Raw genomic sequence first — 23069 nt, forward strand, 5'->3', positions numbered from 1 at the left:
ACGTACAGAAGACTGGAGCAACACCAAAAACGCCTGAACCTGCCCTGCCATCATCTGAAGCAAGAAGTGGTAACGAGGTGGAATTCAACCCTTTATATGCTTCAGAGGTTGGAGGAGCAGCAAAAGGTCATTCAAGCCTATACAACTGACCACGATATAGGAGGTGGAATGCACCTGTCTCAAGCGCAGTGGAGAATGATTTCAACGTTGTGCAAGGTTCTGCAACCTTTTGAACTTGCCACACGTGAAGTCAGTACAGACACTGCCAGCCTGAGTCAGGTCATTCCCCTCATCAGGCTTTTGCAGAAGAAGCTGGAGACATTGAAGGAGGAGCTAACACTGAGCGATTCCGCTAGGCATGTGGGACTTGTGGATGGAGCCCTTAATTCGCTTAACAAGGATTCACGGGTGGTCAATCTGTTGAAATCAGAGCACTACATTTTGGCCACCGTGCTCGATCTTAGATTTAAAACCTACGTTGTATCTCTCTTTCCGGCAGACACAAGTCTGCAGGGGTTCAAAGAACTGCTGGTGAGAAAATTGTCAAGTCAAGCGGAACGCGACCTGTCAACATCTCCTCCTTCACATTCTCCCGCAACTGGGGGTGCGAGGAAAAGGCTCAGAATTCCGTGCCCACCCGCTGGCGGTGATGCAGGGCAGTCTGGAGCGACTGCTGATGCTGACATCTGGTCCGGACTGAAGGACCTGACAACGATTACGGACATGTCGTCTACTGTCACTGCATATGATTCTCTCACCATTGAAAGAATGGTGGAGGATTATATGAGTGACCGCATCCAAGTAGGCACGTCAGACAGTCCGTACGTATACTGGCAGGAAAAAGAGGCAATTTGGAGGCCCTTGCACAAACTGGCTTTATTCTACCTAAGTTGCCCTCCCACAAGAGTGTACTCCGAAAGAGTGTTTAGTGCCGCCGCTCACCTTGTCAGCAATCGGCGTACGAGGTTACTTCCAGAAAATGTGGAGAAGATGATGTTCATTAAAATGAATTATAATCAATTCCTCCATGGAGACATTCACCAGCAGCAATTGCCTCCACAAAGTACACAGGGAGCTGTGATGGTGGATTCCAGTGGGGACGAATTGATAATCTGTGAGGAGGGGGATGTACACGGTGATGAATCGGAGGATGATGATGAGGTGGACATCTTGCCTCTGTAGAGCCAGTTTGTGCAAGGAGAGATTAATTGCTTCTTTTTTGGTGGGGGTCCAAACCAACCCGTCATTTCAGTCACAGTCGTGTGGCAGACCCTGTCACTGAAATGATGGGTTGGTTAAAGTGTGCATGTCCTGTTTATACAACATAAGGGTGGGTGGGAGGGCCCAAGGACAATTCCATCTTGCACCTCTTTTTTCTTTAATTTTTCTTTGCGTCATGTGCTGTTGGGGAGTGTTTTTTGGAAGGGCCATCCTGCGTGACACTGCAGTGCCACTCCTAGATGGGCCAGGTGTTTGTGTCGGCCACTAGGGTCACTTATCTTAGTCACACAGCTACCTCATTGCGCCTCATTTTTTTCTTCTTTGCATCATGTGCTGTTTAGGGAGTATTTTTTGGAAGGGCCATCCGGCCTGAAACTGCAGTGCCACTCCTAGATGCGCCAGGTGTTTGTGTCGGCCACTAGGGTCGCTTAGCTTACTCACACAGCTACCTCATTGCGCCTCTTTTTTTCTTTGTGTCATGTGCTGTTTGGGGAGTGTTTTTTGGAAGGGCCATCCTGCGTGACACTGCAGTGCCACTCCTAGATGGGCCAGGTGTTTGTGTCGGCCACTAGGGTCGCTTATCTTAGTCACACAGCTACCTCATTGCGCCTCTTTTTTTTCTTCTTTGCGTCATGTGCTGTTTGGGGAGTATTTTTTGGAAGGGCCATCCGGCCTGACACTGCAGTGCCACTCCTAGATGGGCCAGGTGTTTGTGTCGGCCACTAGGGTCGCTTAGCTTACTCACACAGCTACCTCATTACGCCTCTTTTTTTCTTTGCATCATGTGCTGTTTGGGGAGTGTTTTTTGGAAGGGCCATCCTGCGTGACACTGCAGTGCCACTCCTAGATGGGCCAGGTGTTTGTGTCGGCCACTAGGGTCGCTTATCTTAGTCACACAGCTACCTCATTGCGCCTCTTTTTTTTCTTCTTTGCGTCATGTGCTGTTTGGGGAGTATTTTTTGGAAGGGCCATCCGGCCTGACACTGCAGTGCCACTCCTAGATGGGCCAGGTGTTTGTGTCGGCCACTAGGGTCGCTTAGCTTACTCACACAGCTACCTCATTGCGCCTCTTTTTTTCTTTGCGTCATGTGCTGTTTGGGGAGTGTTTTTTGGAAGGGCCATCCTGCGTGACACTGCAGTGCCACTCCTAGATGTGCCAGGTGTTTGTGTCGGCCACTAGGGTCGCTGAGCTTAGTCACACAGCTACCTCATTGCGCCTCTTTTTTTCTTTGCGTCATGTGCTGTTTGGGGAGTGTTTTTTGGAAGGGCCATCCTGCGTGACACTGCAATGCCACTCCTAGATGGGCCAGGTGTTTGTGTCGGCCACTTGGGTCGCTGAGCTTAGTCATCCAGCGACCTCGGTGCAAATTGTAGGACTAAAAATAATATTGTGAGGTGTGAGGTGTTCAGAATAGACTGAAAATGAGTGGAAATTATGGTTATTGAGGTTAATAATACTTTGGGATCAAAATGACCCCCAAATTCTATGATTTAAGCTGTTTTTTAGGGTTTTTTGAAAAAAACACCCGAATCCAAAACACACCCGAATCCGACAAAAAAATTCGGTGAAGTTTTGCCAAAACGCGTTCGAACCCAAAACACGGCCACGGAACCGAACCCAAAACCAAAACACAAAACCCGAAAAATTTCCAGTGCACATCTCTAGTAGTAATACGAATCTTAGTAAATTTACCCCATACTGTATATAAATGCCTTAGCAGCTTTGAATTTGTACACAGAAATATGCAAATGTTGCAGCCACCTGGATTTGTATTGAGACACTTACTGGTGACTTCTCTAAATTGCCGCTTGTGTTCCAAGATGCAACCATCAGACGCACAATGGTCACACATTGATCTTCTGAGTAACCCCACTGTGGTGCAGCATAGCAGTAAGGTACTGGAGCCATTGTAACGGAATAAGGGATTGCAGTCACAAGCTATGACACGCCCCTGAAGTGGTCACGTCACACTTGCGTTTGAGTCGCTACTCCCCTGTTACCACCTACAAATGATCCCTTACAGTAAATCACTTTGCTAATAAACTCTCACTTTGATTGTCGTTGCAAGACCATCACAGCACACGCGCAGTACAACTTATATGTATGTGCAGTGGCAAAAAAAAATACTCCACAGTTAACATTGTGTTTATCTGGGAATCAGGCCTTGAGCTCTCCCATTTCAATCAAAGAGGCTTTCTACATAGAACACTAACACCAGGGACGGACTGGGGACTCCAGCCGGCCCTGGCATAAGTGCGGGCGCGTGCACCGTGTAAAGGGCACGTGGACACAGCAAATGGGATTGTGTCATGAGTCAGGGGGCGTGGACTCGTGGCACGCCCCCATATTGCTTAGCAACGGGCAGCAGCGGGGGACAAACCAGAGAGCCGGGAGCTGCGCTGAGCGCAGCCTTCCCAGCTCTCTGTGGACCGGACTGACCCACCAGCCCATCGGCCCTTCTGGCATTTGCCAGAAGGGCCAGATGGCCAGTCTGGCCCTGGCTAACACTGAAAAAATGAATAGGCTGATGAAATAAATGCAACAAACTCCATACAATTGCACAGAATGCATATCAGACACGTACAAAATACATGACATTATATGGACAAAATATGAAAAAGATATTGGGCTAGATGCGTCATCACTTGGAAAGTGATAAAATGGAGAGTGAAAAAGCACCATCCAATCAGCTCTTAACTGACATTTTTCAAACATAGCCTGTAACATGGCAGTTAGTACCTGATTGGCTGGTGCTTTTCCTCTCTCCATTTTATCACTTTCCAAGCGATGACGCATCTAGCCCCCTTTCTGTAATTCTGACTAGATTGTTAGTGACCAAACTGAAACCGGATCCGGTCAGTATCCCGGCAGCATCGCAAAACTAATCTGAATGCCGACACTGGCATCCTGAATAGGGCCACCAGCCCGGCGCCGGAATCCCAACCACTGTAATCCCGAACAAGCATTTGCCGGCCCGCAGGAGATGTAAGCCACAGGGGGGTTAGGCTGGGGCCTGGGGGTGTGTTAGGTTTAGGCTGCAAGAAGAGAGGGTTAGGGGCTTGCCTTCCCCTTTCGGAAACCGTGCTCATCGGGATGCCGCAGTCAGTATTCTGGCAATAGGCATCCCAACTGCCGGCATTTCAATCCCAACCCACTGAAACATCTAATTAGCTGCTTTAAACTTTCTGTTATGCCTACGGAATACAAGTACGGAGTAGTCAGGATGCAGTCACCATGTCGGCATTCAAAATGTCAACAATCATAATGTCGAAACCACGATGTCAACAGTTATGTCACCATTCTTGAAATGCTTACAAATGTCATCATGTGAGATGTCATGTGATATCTATGTTGACATTATGCAGGATGCCACTGCTAGGGTTAAATTATGTGATGGGTGGATTAGGGTTATAATGTGAGGGAACAGTTAGGGTTAGGATAGGAGTAGCGTACCCACTGTGTCTGAATGTGTCTGAATGAGATGACTGACAGAACTCTGGATCAGCTGGCCACCAGACCCAGAAGACACCGATAAATCACCATATATGATAATGTTTATCAACATTTTATTCGGGTGTGGTATGGAAGGTAGATAGTAACTAGATCGACAGTGTCTAGGTCGACCACTATTGGTCGACAGTAACTAGGTCAACAGGGTCTCTAGGTCGACATGGTCTAGGTCGACAGGTCAAAAGGTTGACATGAGTTTTTTATGTTTTTTTGGTGTCGTTTTCTTCGTAGAGTGACCGGGAACCCCAATAAGTGCACTGTGTTCCCTCGCATGGCAAGCGAGCTTCGGGCAAGGTGCCTCGCTCCGCTACCGCATCGCTTGGCACAGATTTCCGTTCCAATCGTAGCCCACGTGGATCGTTAAGTATGAAAAGGTTAAAAAAAGAAAAAAATCGTGAAAAACTCATGTTGACCTTTTGACTTGTCGACCTAGAACATGTCGACCTAGAGACCCTGTCGACCTAGAAACCCTGTTGAACTAGTTACTGTCGACCAATAGTGGTCGACCTAGATAGTGTCAACCTAGTTACTGTCGACCTAGAGACCAGATCTCTTCTATTCATGTCCATATTTCATCGATGTCGGCATGGTCAATGTTGATACTCTAAACATGTCAATAGTCTGCATGTCAACAAACAAACCCAACCCCTAATAGTAGGTGGGGATTAGAAAATAAATAAATTGGCAGGTTCTTTAAAAAAAAAACTCTTTTGCAATCATTATTTTTACAGGTTGTGAGATAATCAGATGATTATTTGAATTGTTTAAGTCACAGGAAATCATGTAGAAACACGTAAGGCAGCTCTGAAGGCTAGTCTGCTACACATCGCACACAAAACGGCTGAAATCATTACATAGAAACATGTAGAAGGTGGTGTATTACAGTGCATGGTGGCCTTCTGACATTCCTCCACATTACAAGATAAGTGATTCACCTGAGGTGACTTAAAATAAAACGACATTCATTAAAAAAATGTTGACAGCACAGTTAGCTGGTGATCACTGACACTCCCTGTTCCTTTATATAGCTTTACTTACACAAAGATGAAAGCAGATAAGGTTTAGTTTCTGTATTAATGTCAGATTTCCTTGCAAGTGTTTTCGATAACTGTCACTGAATGTGAAAGGAAGAGAATGGACAGGGCCGTCTTTTCGTATGGGCTCAATGGGCTCTTGCCCAAGGGCCCCAGGAGTGTAAGGGCCCTAGGCTGATAGCTGAGGGTCCCCTCTTTCCAGGCGTACCAGATTTTTGAAAATCGGCCCTGGGGAACTGGAGATAACTGACTTGAAAGCAGAGGTCCCCATCCAAGCCTGTTAATTACTCTTCCCAGTCAGATATCTCAGGTTCTGTCTGACTTAGAGTTTTTCTGAGAGTATAATCCAAAAGCTGCGACTCTCCCCTTTCAGTGGACACTGGCAGCTTGTCTCTACTATGCACAGAACCAGAGATATCAGCCTTCAAGCAACTGGTCCCTGCTCCAGCTCCACACGCCTAATATGCACTTTTAGATTTTCGTTGGTGAATTGCTCTGGCTCCTGAACTCTGATCCTCAAGTCCCCAGTACCTCCTGAAAGATGGAACTCATTAGTTTTTTATCCCATTCAAATCTAAGAAATATATTTTCAGAAACTTGAGATATCTGTAGTAAAGCAAGCTGCCCTCCTACCGGAAAACAATAAATATTAAGCCCACTCCACTATCCACCCCTCCCCTACGAATTAAACACCCCCTAACACCCTGGAAGTCATGTACCAGGGCTTCATCATTGAGCCCAATGCCCCCTTCTACAGTTTAGTAGAGATGAGCGCCTGAAATTTTTCGGGTTTTGTGTTTTGGTTTTGGGTTCGGTTCCGCGGCCGTGTTTTGGGTTCGAACGCGTTTTGGCAAAACCTCACCGAATTTTTTTTGTCGGATTCGGGTGTGTTTTGGATTCGGGTGTTTTTTTCAAAAAACACTAAAAAACAGCTTAAATCATAGAATTTGGGGGTCATTTTGATCCCAAAGTATTATTAACCTCAAAAACCATAATTTACACTCATTTTCAGTCTATTCTGAATACCTCACACCTCACAATATTATTTTTAGTCCTAAAATTTGCACCGAGGTCGCTGTGTGAGTAAGATAAGCGACCCTAGTGGCCGACACAAACACCGGGCCCATCTAGGAGTGGCACTGCAGTGTCACGCAGGATGTCCCTTCCAAAAAACCCTCCCCAAACAGCACATGACGCAAAGAAAAAAAGAGGCGCAATGAGGTAGCTGTGTAAGTAAGATTAGCGACCCTAGTGGCCGACACAAACACCGGGCCCATCTAGGAGTGGCACTGCAGTGTCACGCAGGATGGCCCTTCCAAAAAACCCTCCCCAAACAGCACATGACGCAAAGAAAAAAAGAGGCGCAATGAGGTAGCTGTGTGAGTAAGATTAGCGACCCTAGTGGCCGACACAAACACCGGGCCCATCTAGGAGTGGCACTGCAGTGTCACGCAGGATGTCCCTTCCAAAAAACCCTCCCCAAACAGCACATGACGCAAAGAAAAAAAGAGGCGCAATGAGGTAGCTGTGTGAGTAAGATTAGCGACCCTAGTGGCCGACACAAACACCGGGCCCATCTAGGAGTGGCACTGCAGTGTCACGCAGGATGTCCCTTCCAAAAAAACCCTCCCCAAACAGCACATGACGCAAAGAAAAAAAGAGGCGCAATGAGGTAGCTGACTGTGTGAGTAAGATTAGCGACCCTAGTGGCCGACACAAACACCGGGCCCATTTAGGAGTGGCACTGCAGTGTCACGCAGGATGTCCCTTCCAAAAAACCCTCCCCAATCAGCACATGATGCAAAGAAAAAGAAAAGAAAAAAGAGGTGCAAGATGGAATTGTCCTTGGGCCCTCCCACCCACCCTTATGTTGTATAAACAAAACAGGACATGCACACTTTAACCAACCCATCATTTCAGTGACAGGGTCTGCCACACGACTGTGACTGATATGACGGGTTGGTTTGGACCCCCCCCAAAAAAGAAGCAATTAATCTCTCCTTGCACAAACTGGCTCTACAGAGGCAAGATGTCCACCTCATCATCACCCTCCGATATATCACCGTGTACATCCCCCTCCTCACAGATTATCAATTCGTCCCCACTGGAATCCACCATCTCAGCTCCCTGTGTACTTTGTGGAGGCAATTGCTGCTGGTCAATGTCTCCGCGGAGGAATTGATTATAATTCATTTTAATGAACATCATCTTCTCCACATTTTCTGGATGTAACCTCGTACGCCGATTGCTGACAAGGTGAGCGGCGGCACTAAACACTCTTTCGGAGTACACACTTGTGGGAGGGCAACTTAGGTAGAATAAAGCCAGTTTGTGCAAGGGCCTCCAAATTGCCTCTTTTTCCTGCCAGTATAAGTACGGACTGTGTGACGTGCCTACTTGGATGCGGTCACTCATATAATCCTCCACCATTCTATCAATGTTGAGAGAATCATATGCAGTGACAGTAGACGACATGTCCGTAATCGTTGTCAGGTCCTTCAGTCCGGACCAGATGTCAGCATCAGCAGTCGCTCCAGACTGCCCTGCATCACCGCCAGCGGGTGGGCTCGGAATTCTGAGCCTTTTCCTCGCACCCCCAGTTGCGGGAGAATGTGAAGGAGGAGATGTTGACAGGTCGCGTTCCGCTTGACTTGACAATTTTGTCACCAGCAGGTCTTTCAACCCCAGCAGACTTGTGTCTGCCGGAAAGAGAGATCCAAGGTAGGCTTTAAATCTAGGATCGAGCACGGTGGCCAAAATGTAGTGCTCTGATTTCAACAGATTGACCACCCGTGAATCCTTGTTAAGCGAATTAAGGGCTCCATCCACAAGTCCCACATGCCTAGCGGAATCGCTCCGTGTTAGCTCCTCCTTCAATGCCTCCAGCTTCTTCTGCAAAAGCCTGATGAGGGGAATGACCTGACTCAGGCTGGCAGTGTCTGAACTGACTTCACGTGTGGCAAGTTCAAAGGGCATCAGAACCTTGCACAACGTTGAAATCATTCTCCACTGCGCCTGAGACTGGTGCATTCCACCTACTATATCGTGCTCAATTGTATAGGCTTGAATGGCCTTTTGCTGCTCCTCCAACCTCTGAAGCATATAGAGGGTTGAATTCCACCTCGTTACCACTTCTTGCTTCAGATGATGGCAGGGCAGGTTCAGTAGTTTTTGGTGGTGCTCCAGTCTTCTGTACGTGGTGCCTGTACGCCGAAAGTGTCCCGCAATTTTCTGGCCACCGACAGCATCTCTTGCACGCCCCTGTCGTTTTTTTAAAAATTCTGCACCACCAAATTCAAGGTATGTGCAAAACATGGGACGTGCTGGAATTTGCCCATATTTAATGCACACACAATATTGCTGGCGTTGTCCGATGCCACAAATCCACAGGAGAGTCCAATTGGGGTAAGCCATTCCGCGATGATCTTCCTCAGTTGCCGTAAGAGGTTTTCAGCTGTGTGCGTATTCTGGAAAGCGGTGATACAAAGCGTAGCCTGCCTAGGAAAGAGTTGGCGTTTGCGAGATGCTGCTACTGGTGCCGCCGCTGCTGTTCTTGCGGCGGGAGTCCATACATCTACCCAGTGGGCTGTCACAGTCATATAGTCCTGACCCTGCCCTGCTCCACTTGTCCACATGTCCGTGGTTAAGTGGACATTGGGTACAACTGCATTTTTTAGGACACTGGTGAGTCTTTTTCTGACGTCCGTGTACATTCTCGGTATCGCCTGCCTAGAGAAGTGGAACCTAGATGGTATTTGGTAACGGGGGCACACTGCCTCAATAAATTGTCTAGTTCCCTGTGAACTAACGGCGGATACCGGACGCACGTCTAACACCAACATAGTTGTCAAGGCCTCAGTTATCCGCTTTGCAGCAGGATGACTGCTGTGATATTTCATCTTCCTCGCAAAGGACTGTTGAACAGTCAATTGCTTACTGGAAGTAGTACAAGTGGGCTTACGACTTCCCCTCTGGGATGACCATCGACTCCCAGCAGCAACAACAGCAGCGCCAGCAGCAGTAGGCGTTACACGCAAGGATGCATCGGAGGAATCCCAGGCAGGAGAGGAATCGTCAGAATTGCCAGTGACATGGCCTGCAGGACTATTGGCATTCCTGGGGAAGGAGGAAATTGACACTGAGGGAGTTGGTGGGGTGGTTTGCGTGAGCTTGGTTACAAGAGGAAGGGATTTACTGGTCAGTGGACTGCTTCCGCTGTCACCCAAAGTTTTTGAACTTGTCACTGACTTATTATGAATGCGCTGCAGGTGACGTATAAGGGAGGATGTTCCGAGGTGGTTAACGTCCTTACCCCTACTTATTACAGCTTGACAAAGGGAACACACGGCTTGACACCTGTTGTCCGCATTTCTGGTGAAATACCTCCACACCGAAGAGCTGATTTTTTTGGTATTTTCACCTGGCATGTCAACGGCCATATTCCTCCCACGGACAACAGGTGTCTCCCCGGGTGCCTGACTTAAACAAACCACCTCACCATCAGAATCCTCCTGGTCAATTTCCTCCCCAGCGCCAGCAACACCCATATCCTCCTCATCCTGGTGTACTTCAACACTGACATCTTCAATCTGACTATCAGGAACTGGACTGCGGGTGCTCCTTCCAGCACTTGCAGGGGGCGTGCAAATGGTGGAAGGCGCATGCTCTTCACGTCCAGTGTTGGGAAGGTCAGGCATCGCAACCGACACAATTGGACTCTCCTTGTGGATTTGGGATTTCGAAGAATGCACAGTTCTTTGCTGTGCTGCTTTTGCCAGCTTGAGTCTTTTCATTTTTCTAGCGAGAGGCTGAGTGCTTCCATCCTCATGTGAAGCTGAACCACTAGCCATGAACATAGGCCAGGGCCTCAGCCGTTCCTTGCCACTCCGTGTCGTAAATGGCATATTGGCAAGTTTACGCTTCTCCTCCGACAATTTTATTTTAGGTTTTGGAGTCCTTTTTTTTCTGATATTTGGTGTTTTGGATTTGACATGCTCTGTACTATGACATTGGGCATCGGCCTTGGCAGACGACGTTGCTGGCATTTCATCGTCTCGGCCATGACTAGTGGCAGCAGCTTCAGCACGAGGTGGAAGTGGATCTTGATCTTTCCCTAATTTTGGAACCTCAACATTTTTGTTCTCCATATTTTAATAGGCACAACTAAAAGGCACCTCAGGTAAACAATGGAGATGGATACTAGTATACAATTATGGACTGCCTGCTGAGTGCAGACACAGAGGTAGCCACAGCCGTGAACTACCGTACTGTACTGTGTCTGCTGCTAATATAGACTGGTTGATAAAGAGATGTCTATGTAACTATGTATGTATAAAGAAGAAAGAAAAAAAAACCACGGTTAGGTGGTATACAATTATGGACGGACTGCCTGCCGAGTGCAGACACAGAGGTAGCCACAGCCGTGAACTACCGTACTGTACTGTGTCTGCTGCTAATATAGACTGGTTGATAAAGAGATGTCGTAGTAGTATGTATGTATAAAGAAGAAAAAAAAACCACGGTTAGGTGGTATATACAATTATGGACGGGCTGCCGAGTGCCGACACAGAGGTAGCCACAGCCGTGAACTACCGCACTGTACTGTGTCTGCTGCTAATATATAGACTGGTTGATAAAGAGATAGTATACTCGTAACTAGTATGTATGTATAAAGAAAGAAAAAAAAACCACGGTTAGGTGGTATATACAATTATGGACGGGCTGCCGAGTGCCGACACAGAGGTAGCCACAGCCGTGAACTACCGCACTGTACTGTGTCTGCTGCTAATATAGACTGGTTGATAAAGAGATAGTATACTCGTAACTAGTATGTATGTATAAAGAAAGAAAAAAAAACCACGGTTAGGTGGTATATACAATTATGGACGGGCTGCCGAGTGCCGACACAGAGGTAGCCACAGCCGTGAACTACCGCACTGTACTGTGTCTGCTGCTAATATATAGACTGGTTGATAAAGAGATAGTATACTCGTAACTAGTATGTATGTATAAAGAAAGAAAAAAAAAACCACGGTTAGGTGGTATATACAATTATGGACGGGCTGCCGAGTGCCGACACAGAGGTAGCCACAGCCGTGAACTACCGCACTGTACTGTGTCTGCTGCTAATATATAGACTGGTTGATAAAGAGATAGTATACTCGTAACTAGTATGTATGTATAAAGAAAGAAAAAAAAACCACGGTTAGGTGGTATATACAATTATGGACGGGCTGCCGAGTGCCGACACAGAGGTAGCCACAGCCGTGAACTACCGCACTGTACTGTGTCTGCTGCTAATATAGACTGGTTGATAAAGAGATAGTATACTCGTAACTAGTATGTATGTATAAAGAAAGAAAAAAAAACCACGGTTAGGTGGTATATACAATTATGGACGGGCTGCCGAGTGCCGACACAGAGGTAGCCACAGCCGTGAACTACCGCACTGTACTGTGTCTGCTGCTAATATATAGACTGGTTGATAAAGAGATAGTATACTCGTAACTAGTATGTATGTATAAAGAAAGAAAAAAAAAACACGGTTAGGTGGTATATACAATTATGGACGGGCTGCCGAGTGCCGACACAGAGGTAGCCACAGCCGTGAACTACCGCACTGTACTGTGTCTGCTGCTAATATATAGACTGGTTGATAAAGAGATAGTATACTCGTAACTAGTATGTATGTATAAAGAAAGAAAAAAAAACCACGGTTAGGTGGTATATACAATTATGGACGGGCTGCCGAGTGCCGACACAGAGGTAGCCACAGCCGTGAACTACCGCACTGTACTGTGTCTGCTGCTAATATAGACTGGTTGATAAAGAGATAGTATACTCGTAACTAGTATGTATGTATAAAGAAAGAAAAAAAAACCACGGTTAGGTGGTATATACAATTATGGATGGGCTGCCGAGTGCCGACACAGAGGTAGCCACAGCCGTGAACTACCGCACTGTACTGTGTCTGCTGCTAATATAGACTGGTTGATAAAGAGATAGTATACTCGTAACTAGTATGACTATAAAGAAAGAAAAAAAAACCACGGTTAGGTGGTATATACAATTATGGACGGGCTGCCGAGTGCCGACACAGAGGTAGCCACAGCCGTGAACTACCGCACTGTACTGTGTCTGCTGCTAATATAGACTGGTTGATAAAGAGATAGTATACTACTAATATTATATATACTGGTGGTCAGGTCACTGGTCACTAGTCACACTGGCAGTGGCACTCCTGCAGCAAAAGTGTGCACTGTTTAATTTTAATATAATATTATGTACTCCTGGCTCCTGCTATAACCTATAACTGGCACTGCAGTGCTCCCCAGTCTCCCCCACAATTATAAGCTGTGTGAGCTGAGCACAGTCAGATATATATATACATTGATGCAGCACACTGGGCTGAGCAGTGCACACAGATATGGTATGTGACTGAGTCACTGTGTGTATCGTTTTTTTCAGGCAGAGAACGGATATATTAAATAAAACAAACAACTGCACTGTCTGGTGGTCACTGTGGTCGTCAGTCACTAAACTCTGCACTCTCTTCTACAGTATCACAGCCTCAGGTCAATCTCTCTCTCTCTCTCTCTCAACCCTAATCTAAATGGAGAGGACGCCAGCCACGTCCTCTCCCTATCAATCTCAATGCACGTGTGAAAATGGCGGCGACGCGCGGCTCCTTATATAGAATCCGAGTCTCGCGAGAATCCGACAGCGTCATGATGACGTTCGGGCGCGCTCGGGTTAACCGAGCAAGGCGGGAGGATCCGAGTCTGCTCGGACCCGTGAAAAAAACATGAAGTTCGTGCGGGTTCTGATTCAGAGAAACCGAACCCGCTCATCTCTACAGTTTAGCCCCATCTGTGCAGTAAAGGAGTAATTAGCAGAAATTACTGCTCCAGGTCCTACATGCTGAGCGGAAGATAGAACACCCCCTACCGCCCGTGGGACATCAAAGCTGCCGCTGATAGCACCCCCCCCCCCCACACCCCTACCGCTGGAGGATAGGTAGGGGGCCCAGTGCATTGCTGTGCCCAGGGGCCTACAGTGCTGTTAAGACGGCCCTGAGAATGGAGGTTAGCTTAGCTTTTGAGGTATGGAAGCAAAGGGTAGGCTGTGTGGGGAGGGTGATTTAACTTTAGGTCGTGGAGGCAGGGGTAGGTTAGAGTTATGGTTGTGATGTTGGGTGAGGTAGCAGGTTGAGTTTGTTTGCCAGGAAGTGTGTGGGCTTAGTTAAATGTATTGATTTGTATTTCTTTCACTAAAAAATAATTCCTTCAATAGAGTATGTCAATTGCATATAGCTAAATGTAATCCCATTTAATGTTTTGCGTTCAACTAAGGGGGAGATGTACTAAGCAGTAATAAAACTGGAGAAGTGAGCCAGTGGAGAAGTTGCCCATGGCAACCAATCAGCTGCTCTGTATACTTTTATAGTACAGTATGTCAATTATAAATGTTACGTCAGTGCTGATTGGTTGCCATGGGCAACTTCTACACTGGCTCACTTCTCCACTTTTATCACTGCTTAGTACATCTCCCCCTTAAAATATCAACATGGATAGAATGTCAACATCAACATATTGATATTCACAACATCAACACTAACAGAACGCAGACTTTAAAAATGACAACAGAATGTCAACAGAGGATTTTAGGGTTAGGCTGTAGTTAGGCTTAGTTGACAAATGAATGTTAAAACATATTGTCAACATTAAAAATTCTAGGCAGTGTCGACTGCTTGAATGTTGACATTCAAACCATGGCGACATTTTGAATGCCCACTTTTTGTACCACACCCATAATGTAGATGTAATCACACATTATCAGTCTGCTGCCCCATTAAATGCAACGTGAATGGAATAGTTTTTGGCTAATCCATAACATGTGGACGTTTGTCCAGATCTAATTATCTAACATAAAGATAGGAAAGGCTATAGTAATTTTCATCTCCCTATTAGATCAACTCATGTTTTAAGTTTACTGGTCCTTTTAAAGAGATTTCCACTTTAGGATTACTTTATTAGTTTTTATATGCTAAATATATTGCTTTAGATTCCTGACTACTATTTGTCCCTTTAAACCTTGCCTTTACATCATCAAGAAGATATTTTATTTTTAACGGCCCTTAGGCATGACACAAAACTGTTGTATGTGTCCAATCCACACTGTAGTTTCATGTATTCTAAGATAACTGACTGATGATGTATGAACATGATTGAAAAGCACTTGAAATAAGAAAGAGAAAGCAGTGTTTTATAGTAAAGGTTACAAATAGAGATGAGCGGGTTTGGATTTACTCGGTTCTTCACGCCAGAATTATCGCCATTTCTTATTTTCTGCATAAGGAGATTTGCGTAAATCCATGTAAATCTGAGTAAAACCGAACCCGCTCATCTCTAGTTACAAGACTATATATAGATAGATAGATAGATAGATAGATAGATAGATAGATAGATAGATAGATAGATAGATAGATAGATAGATAGATAGATAGATAGATACTGTAGATAGATAGATAGATAGATAGATAGATAGATAGATAGATAGATAGATAGATAGATAGATAGATAGATAGATAGATAGATAGATAGATAGATAGATAGATAGATAGATAGATAGATACTGTAGATAGATAGATAGATAGATAGATAGATAGATAGATAGATAGATAGATAGATAGATAGATAGATAGATAGATAGATAGATAGATAGATACTTACACATACCTACCAACTGTCCCAATTTTCGCGGGACAGTCCCATTTTTTGGAGACTGTCCCGCTGTCCCACCCACGGGCTGCAGTGTCCCGCGGTGGGGGGCAGTTGGGAGGCTCTGTTTCTCGCTGCCCTGCTTAGCAGAGCAGCTGTGAATAGATGCTGTGCACATGCACTGGAGTCAGAGGGAGAGGGGGCATGCCAGCGGCTCGCAGAGCGCTGGGCATGCCCCCTCAGTGACGAAAATGGGGCGTGGCTCGCGATCGAGGGTCCTCCGAAAAGCCACGCTCCTTTTCCCAGAGGTCACGCCCCCTTTTCGGAAGCGTGCGCGGCGAAGCCACGCGTGTGTTCCTCTTGCAGCCAGGACAAAGTTGGGAGGTATACATACATACATACATACATACATACATACATACATGCATAACAATTGAAGTTACAACTAAGGTGAACTTGCTTCATGTACAAATGTAAAATAATAAAAAAAAAGTTTTGATAGCAACAATACCCCCATCTATTTATTGCCAGGAAGAAGCACTATGGCTATAGTGATTAGCAAGTCAATTCAGGCAAATACAGCAGTATTCTTAATTGAATAACTTCAACATTATTATAGGCTATCATGAATATTAGAGAGATTAGTTGTCCATTGTAAGTATATAATTTATAGTTGAAAACAATAGCGCTAGTTATAAAAAGGATAAATTTGCATGTTCTGAGCTAGTTAATGGCATCATATTGCTGCTTTATTGTGCAGATTACAGTATATGAGTCATTGTTCAACTAGTATTACTGTAGAAGTCACAATAGTGGTGCACTCTCCATTTTAGGATTACAATGTCCTACAGTTAAATATTTCACATATGTGGAATGTGTAATATTTACCTAGCTTACATGAGGAATGGAATCGTTACTTACAACGCACAGTCACAAGACACAATTCATCAGTAAAGCGACCTTTCTTCTAGCTTTGATCTACCCAAAGTAAATACCCCCAAGTACACGGTCAATATGTATCAGTCATCAGGCCATGCCCGCAAGCATATTACTCATGACATATAGCTACAGATAAATGCTTAGTAGAATGAGAGAAATACAGGGGTAGATGCAGGAAGGGTCGTCAGGGTATCAGTATTATTATTATTACTGTATGTGCGCTGATCCCCCCCCTCCCCCCCATGTATTAATGCGGTAGTGTGTGCTCAGTTACAGGGGTGATATGCATCCCGGTTATTATTGGTGCTGCTATCTAAAAGATAGATATGTAGGGCAATATAAGAACAGTCAGTGGCACTGACCGTTCTGACACCTTCCACTATCTATTTTGACAGCTGCAGGTATCATTGCCCTATCTACACAGCAGGGACAGCGCTGTCCCTGGCTGTGGCGGCTGCCAGCTCCAGATTGCATGTGAGATCTCGCACATGCACACTGGAGCCCGCCGGACAGGGAGACACAGAGCATCAGCACTAAACTGAGAGGGGGGAGTAGTCACTTCCCCACTGGCAGACAAGAATGGTAATACATCATGTCTATGTTCCTTCATGCTTCACCTCGGTAATGAGTGCCACTATAATACATCTTCCCCACAGTCCCTTAGTAGCACTGATGTCATCACTGGCAGCAGCGATGGACTGGGGCCTTAATTCGGCCCTGGCATTCGTGAACGAGCGCACGTGCCTTCGGCGCGCTTGTGCGTCACGGGGGGAGTGCACACGTCACAGGGGGGCGCGCCGCACGACGTATGGGGGCGTGCCATGAGTCATGGGGGCGTGGACTTGTGGCACGCCCACATTACCATGGCGACGGTTGCTGGGAGGCGGGGGCGCACCCCTGATAGTTGACAGTCAATAGGTTGCCAGGTCAAAAGGTCGGTACTGTTTTTCATGACTTTCCATGATTCTGTCAGCATACGGGGTCTTATCTGGACGCTGGGGCCGCGGGGTCTGTCATGCGGGCGGCTGGTGGGCAGCGGCGGTGGAGGGCTGCTGCGGCGGGTCCGCTTGTGGCAGGTAGGCGTCTGTGGTGGGTCCGCTCGCAGTGGTAGGATGCTGCTGTGGCGGATCTCACTGAACGCAGTTGCCGGGAGGCCAGGGACAGGAGAGTGTCTAAGCACCAGCGAGAATGTCTGCCTTACAGGGAGCCGCCATGTTGGAGACCAATTCTGAGCAATGGTGCAGGCTTCTTTTGTGTCCAGCCAATCCAGGGAGATCTCTCCTTATAAAAAGGGGCTGGTTTATGACAGGGGCGCCAGTGCTTCAAGTTACTACTAAGGTGTAGGTGCTATACCTCTGTGCTCCCAGGATTTGTTCCGTGTCTTGGTTACTCCCTGGCTCTGCTCTGCCATCATTTATTAGTTGCAGCAGCCCTGCTGTTTCTAACCTACTGCCGCCTGTGAGAGCGCACCTGGGAACCCCAACTCGGTCAGGGTCTCAGGTCATGGACAATTCCCGTGCTCTTCAGCCTCGTCTTTCAAGCCAAAGTTCACAAGTCCGCAGTTCATTATCTTCAGTCTCGTCTTTCAAACCACAGTCACAAGTCCGCAGTTCATTATCTTCAGCCTCGTCTTTCAAACCACAGTCCACAGGTCCGCAGTTCATTATCTTCAGCCTCGTCTTTCAAACCACAGTCACAAGTCCGCAGTTCATTATCTTCAGCCTCGTCTTTCAAACCACAGTCACAAGTCCGCAGTTCCTTATCTTCAGCCTCGTCTTTCAAACCACAGTCCACAGGTCCGCAGTTCTTTATCCTCAGCCTCGTCTTTTAAACCACAGTCCACAAGTCCGCAGTTCAGCCTAGTCTTTCAAGCCACAGTCTACAAGTCCGCAGTTCTTTATCTTCAGTCTTGTTTTTTCAACTACAACTCTCCATCTCCTAGCTCTGCCTATGTCCTCCATTGGTCTTGTGTCTCATGAGAAGGAACTATATCCAACCCCCTCGTCTTCTTCATCCACAGGCAATTGTTACCTTGGGCAAATCTCAGTTGCCGGATCCTCAAACCCAGCCGAGCGTGACAGATTGGTAGAGGGGGTTAGGTACTTGGGGGAGGGTTAGGGTTAGGTTGCCAGAGGAGGTGGTTTGGGTAAGTCACTTGGTGGATGGTTAGGTTGGGCACCTAACCCTAACCAGGGAGGGTTAGGGTTAGGCACATGTGGTAGGCACTAGGGGGATATCTAGGTTTAGGGTTATGGTTAGGATTAAGGTTAAAATAACACAAAAAAAACATGTGTCTACCTTTATGTGCTGATCATTTGCATGTCAGCCTTTTGACCCTGGTCACATTTAAAAGATAGTCATTAGGTCGACACCACAAAAGTCTGACAGGGTCAAAAGTCCGACAGTCAAAATGTCGTCATGGTCAAAAGATCAACAAGTGTTTTTTAGGGTTTTTCATGCTTTTACAGCTTTTTTTTATTTACTATCCATGTCACAAACTATTACCTTTAGTAATCTTGTGGCGAGTGAAGCAGAGCGGAGCGTGCCATGGAGGCCGAAGCCTGGCAAGCAAAGCGAGCCCTCGAGGGGCTGAATTTCAACAATTTCAGAAAAAAAATGTTTAAAACACAAAATAACACAAATAATTTTGTGTCGCCCTTTTGACCCTGTCGACCTATTCACTGTCGGACTTTTGATCTTGTCAACAAGTTTCACTGTCGGACTTTTGACCCTTTCGGTCTTTTGACCCTTCGGACTTTTGATTGTCAACCATATGGTGTCGACCGATTGACTGTCTATCTTGTAAATGTCTGGCTTGCATACCACACCCGTTTCAGGACAGGGGCAGAACTTGCTCCCTTTGACCCATGACCAGACCCATTATACAAGATGCTCTCTCTGGTGGCACACTGGTTCTTTGTGGCTTTGCACTTACTTCTGTCTCCATGGGGATTTTTTTTAACAATGTCAGAAGTGTGGCACATAATCAATTCTACATATATTGGAGATAGCAGTCCAGAAGGTCTGAAAACTAAACACACCAGAACTTTGGTGCTTCGAGGAGAACTGAGACTAGGCTCGGATCATCCCACCAAGATCTAATCTCGGATTTAAAGACCAAATCTCAAATGTAATGGCTGCCATGTCACACTAGAAATCACTGCAAAATAATGTTATTGATGTCAACAGGGTCGGTGCAAGTTTCTTGATACCCTAGGCAAAACTTCAGCCTGCTGCCCCACTCCCCCCCCCCCCCGCCAAAAAATAAATAAAAAATAAAATAAAAACACATATATAGAAACATAGAATTTGACAGCAGATGAGAACCACTTGGACCATCTAGTCTGCCCCTTTTTTAATTCTTTAGGCAATTTCAAACCCTTTTGAACCTTAGTTCTTTGTAAGGATTATTTCTTTATTTATTAACAGTTTCTTATATAGCGCAGCAAATTCCGTTGCGCTTTACAATTGGTCTTTGTAAGGATATTAATATGTCTAACCCATGCATGTTTAAATTGTTCTACTAACTAAGCCTCTACCACACACAAGTACCCACTATCCAGCCCCTCAGGTGAAAGTGTGAAGGTAGCCTCTTAGTAGTTCAGCAGCCGCCGTCTGCATTAAGTTAAACAAGAAAGCATTCCTCAGAGTTATCCTTAATTTTATGATAAGCAGAGCCCTCAGATCCTGGTGCCCTAGGCAGCTGCCTAAATCTGCCTAATGGTAGATCCGTCCCTGGACGTTAATAATACCACAGGAACAAAAACAGGCCCACATTTGATGATATTAGCTGTTTTTATCAATTTTAATGATATCCAGAATTAAAACCAAAACACATGGGGGTGGTTTTGCCAAAACCAACAATAATTATTTAGAACCTAAACCAAAACACAGAGGTCTGTGAGCATCTCTACATATTATAAATGTTTTAAGTTGGTTGCGTTTTAGCCTTTAAATACGTAAATAAGTATTATCTGCCAATATGGCCCTTGCTCTAATGTTTACTACAATAACCATATCACACTTTTTTTCCTCTTTTATGTTATCTATTTTATATATCTTTTTATTTTATTATATTACATACTGAAACTTACAATATAACTTTTTAGGTGTCTAAGACACAAGAAGGCTGCATAAAATGCCTACAGTCACAACAATCAGACACTCGGGATTTATCATGTTTTTGCCAAAAATGTAAAAGGCAATACTTTTACTAGCTGTGTCTAGTAATATCATTGCCCTTTTAAATATCTTGCATAAACACAATCGGAAGCGCCAGGTTTTAAAAGCCGACATTTAGTAAATAAACCCCCAGAATTCAGTCTGGGGTCTCCAGTAAGTCTACACTTGGCACCATTGCTCAATTTTGTCACCAGTCTTAAGCAGGGTACACGCTAGGCAATTTCAGACTAAACATAAACGATAATGACATAAATGTCGTTATCGTTTCTTTTTTGGCTTACATCGTATAGTGTGTATGGGGGTAATATTGGTGAACGATGCGCGCTCCCGCATGTTGTTCAGCGATCACCAATATTGAGCTGACATGCAGCTCAACCCATCAATGTCGGGCTGAGCTGCATGTCCGAGAATGCTGGCGGTGATGTCACTGGTCGTTATCGTTGAACGATAACGTTCACTGTGTACGCTATATCGTTCAACGATATAGTCGTTCATCACCGGCATTTTAGCATCGCCCAGTGTGTACCTGGCTTTACACAGCAAACTCGGGTTGAGCTTCTTTGGATCAATCCTCCTTGCTCTTCCTTAATAGTACAAAACTGATTTGATATCCGTTTAATCTTCCAATTAAATTTATTTAGAGGGATCCAATTCTTATTTCTTTAGCTAGCTACACACTAGAGTGATTCTTCAATCAACCTGATGGTTGGCACGATTATCCTGACAGTAGAAAGTCCCAATATTGCCACACACACTAAGCGATTTTGTTTGTTAAAACCTGACGATTTCTGTTGAAGGAGGATGACGTAGTCACGAAAAATTGTAGGAAATATAAGCAGATTATCGGGAATGCCCACACACTGCACGATAACGTGATCTTTTGTCCGATATCTTTTAGAAAGTTTAACATTCTTATAATCAAAGCCGAGTGCTTCTGTACGTTTTATCAGTGTTTGCCCAAAACGTTCATGCTTACACATTTCACCAAAAATCAGTCAATTATTGGCAAATCAACCCAATAATTGTAATAGTGTGTACCTGGCTTAACTCCTTTAAAAAGAGAAGAAAAGTACAGGTCATAAGTGCATAATCAATGTGTGAGTGTCAAACTGTTAGTGAATCATTCTCAAGCCATTCACAAGAGAGTAAATTTTACAGCACAATTAGATGTGTTACTTAGAAATATTAGTTCTCCTTCACATGGTTCTTTACACTACAGTGACCTCATGATTGGGCAAACAGAGGGTTTCCTCACTCATACTACCATCAGTACATTATGACAGCTGGGAAGCCACATCTTACTGTTACTGAAAATCATTATAACCTGTGTAATGCTAATGTTTTCTACTTACAGTATGTCAATTAAAATTCACAGATTGCTCAGGTACGCAGTTACAGTACCTGGCAGATTCTCACATTCTCTTTAGAACATTAAAACAAACTACTGTAGCTTAAGGGTGCAGCACATTTTGCTGCATACAGTAGTTCCGTGACCAATAGTTCTGCATAATAAGGCCTCTGTCATGCAGCTTATATTTATAGGTGCAACTCATTACATAACTATACCTTGTCACAATGCATAGCATTGTTAGTGGACACTTTCATGGTTACAGCAAAGGCATTTCAATTTATTTCCTACATTCAGGGCTTGCTCCAGGCCTACTACCACCCTGAGCAAGAAAATTTCAAAGCCCCACCCAACCCCTGGAAAAGTGGGTGTGGCCTCACAACTTCATATTATCAAACTAGAAATAAATATATTTTCACACCCCCTCTACGCACATGATATGGCATGACATGATATGCCCACAGCAGTTCCAGATAGACATGATATGCCCCCCAGCAGTGCCAGATACACATGATATGCCCCCCAGCAGTGCCAGATACACATGATATGCCCCCCAACAGTGTCAGCTACACATGATATGCCCCCCAACAGTGCCAGCTACACATGATATGCCCCTCAGCAGTGCCAGATAGACATGATATGATAAACATACAAATAACAGCGCTGATTCAAAACATATGTGTACTTTTTATTTTCCACAATTAAAAACAATAGTAAAAACACACATTTAAGAATAACTATATCCTAGATACCGGTTACTCCTGCAAAGCATAACATTAGGTAGCACAGTGCAGTTAACAGCCTTCGTACAAATAATCAATGCACAGCCTATTTCAAGCAGATCTAGTTGGTTAGTCTCTCAGCTCTTTCCAACATAGCAATCAGTTGCAAAACAGTGGTTATTTATTGATAAAAGCTGGTCAGTTAGTAGAGATGAGCGGGTTCGGTTTCTTTGAATCCGAACCCGCACGAACTTCACTTTTTTTTTCACGGGTCCGAGCGACTCGGATCTTCCCGCCTTGCTCGGTTAACCCGAGCGCGCCCGAACGTCATCATGACGCTGTCGGATTCTCGCGAGACTCGGATTCTATATAAGGAGCCGCGCGTCGCCGCCA

At 45.3% G+C, this 23069-nt stretch overlaps 1 protein-coding gene across 2 annotated transcripts in view; it reads right to left on the minus strand.

The window, feature by feature from the left end:
* LOC135057652 (uncharacterized) overlaps positions 1 to 23069 on the minus strand; it is a 166742-nt gene that overhangs the window by 27288 nt on the left and 116385 nt on the right. The window lies entirely within an intron of this gene.

The sequence above is a fragment of the Pseudophryne corroboree genome, chromosome 3, assembly GCF_028390025.1.
Source record: "Pseudophryne corroboree isolate aPseCor3 chromosome 3, aPseCor3.hap2, whole genome shotgun sequence".
In the NCBI taxonomy this organism is placed as follows: Eukaryota; Metazoa; Chordata; class Amphibia; order Anura; family Myobatrachidae; genus Pseudophryne; species Pseudophryne corroboree.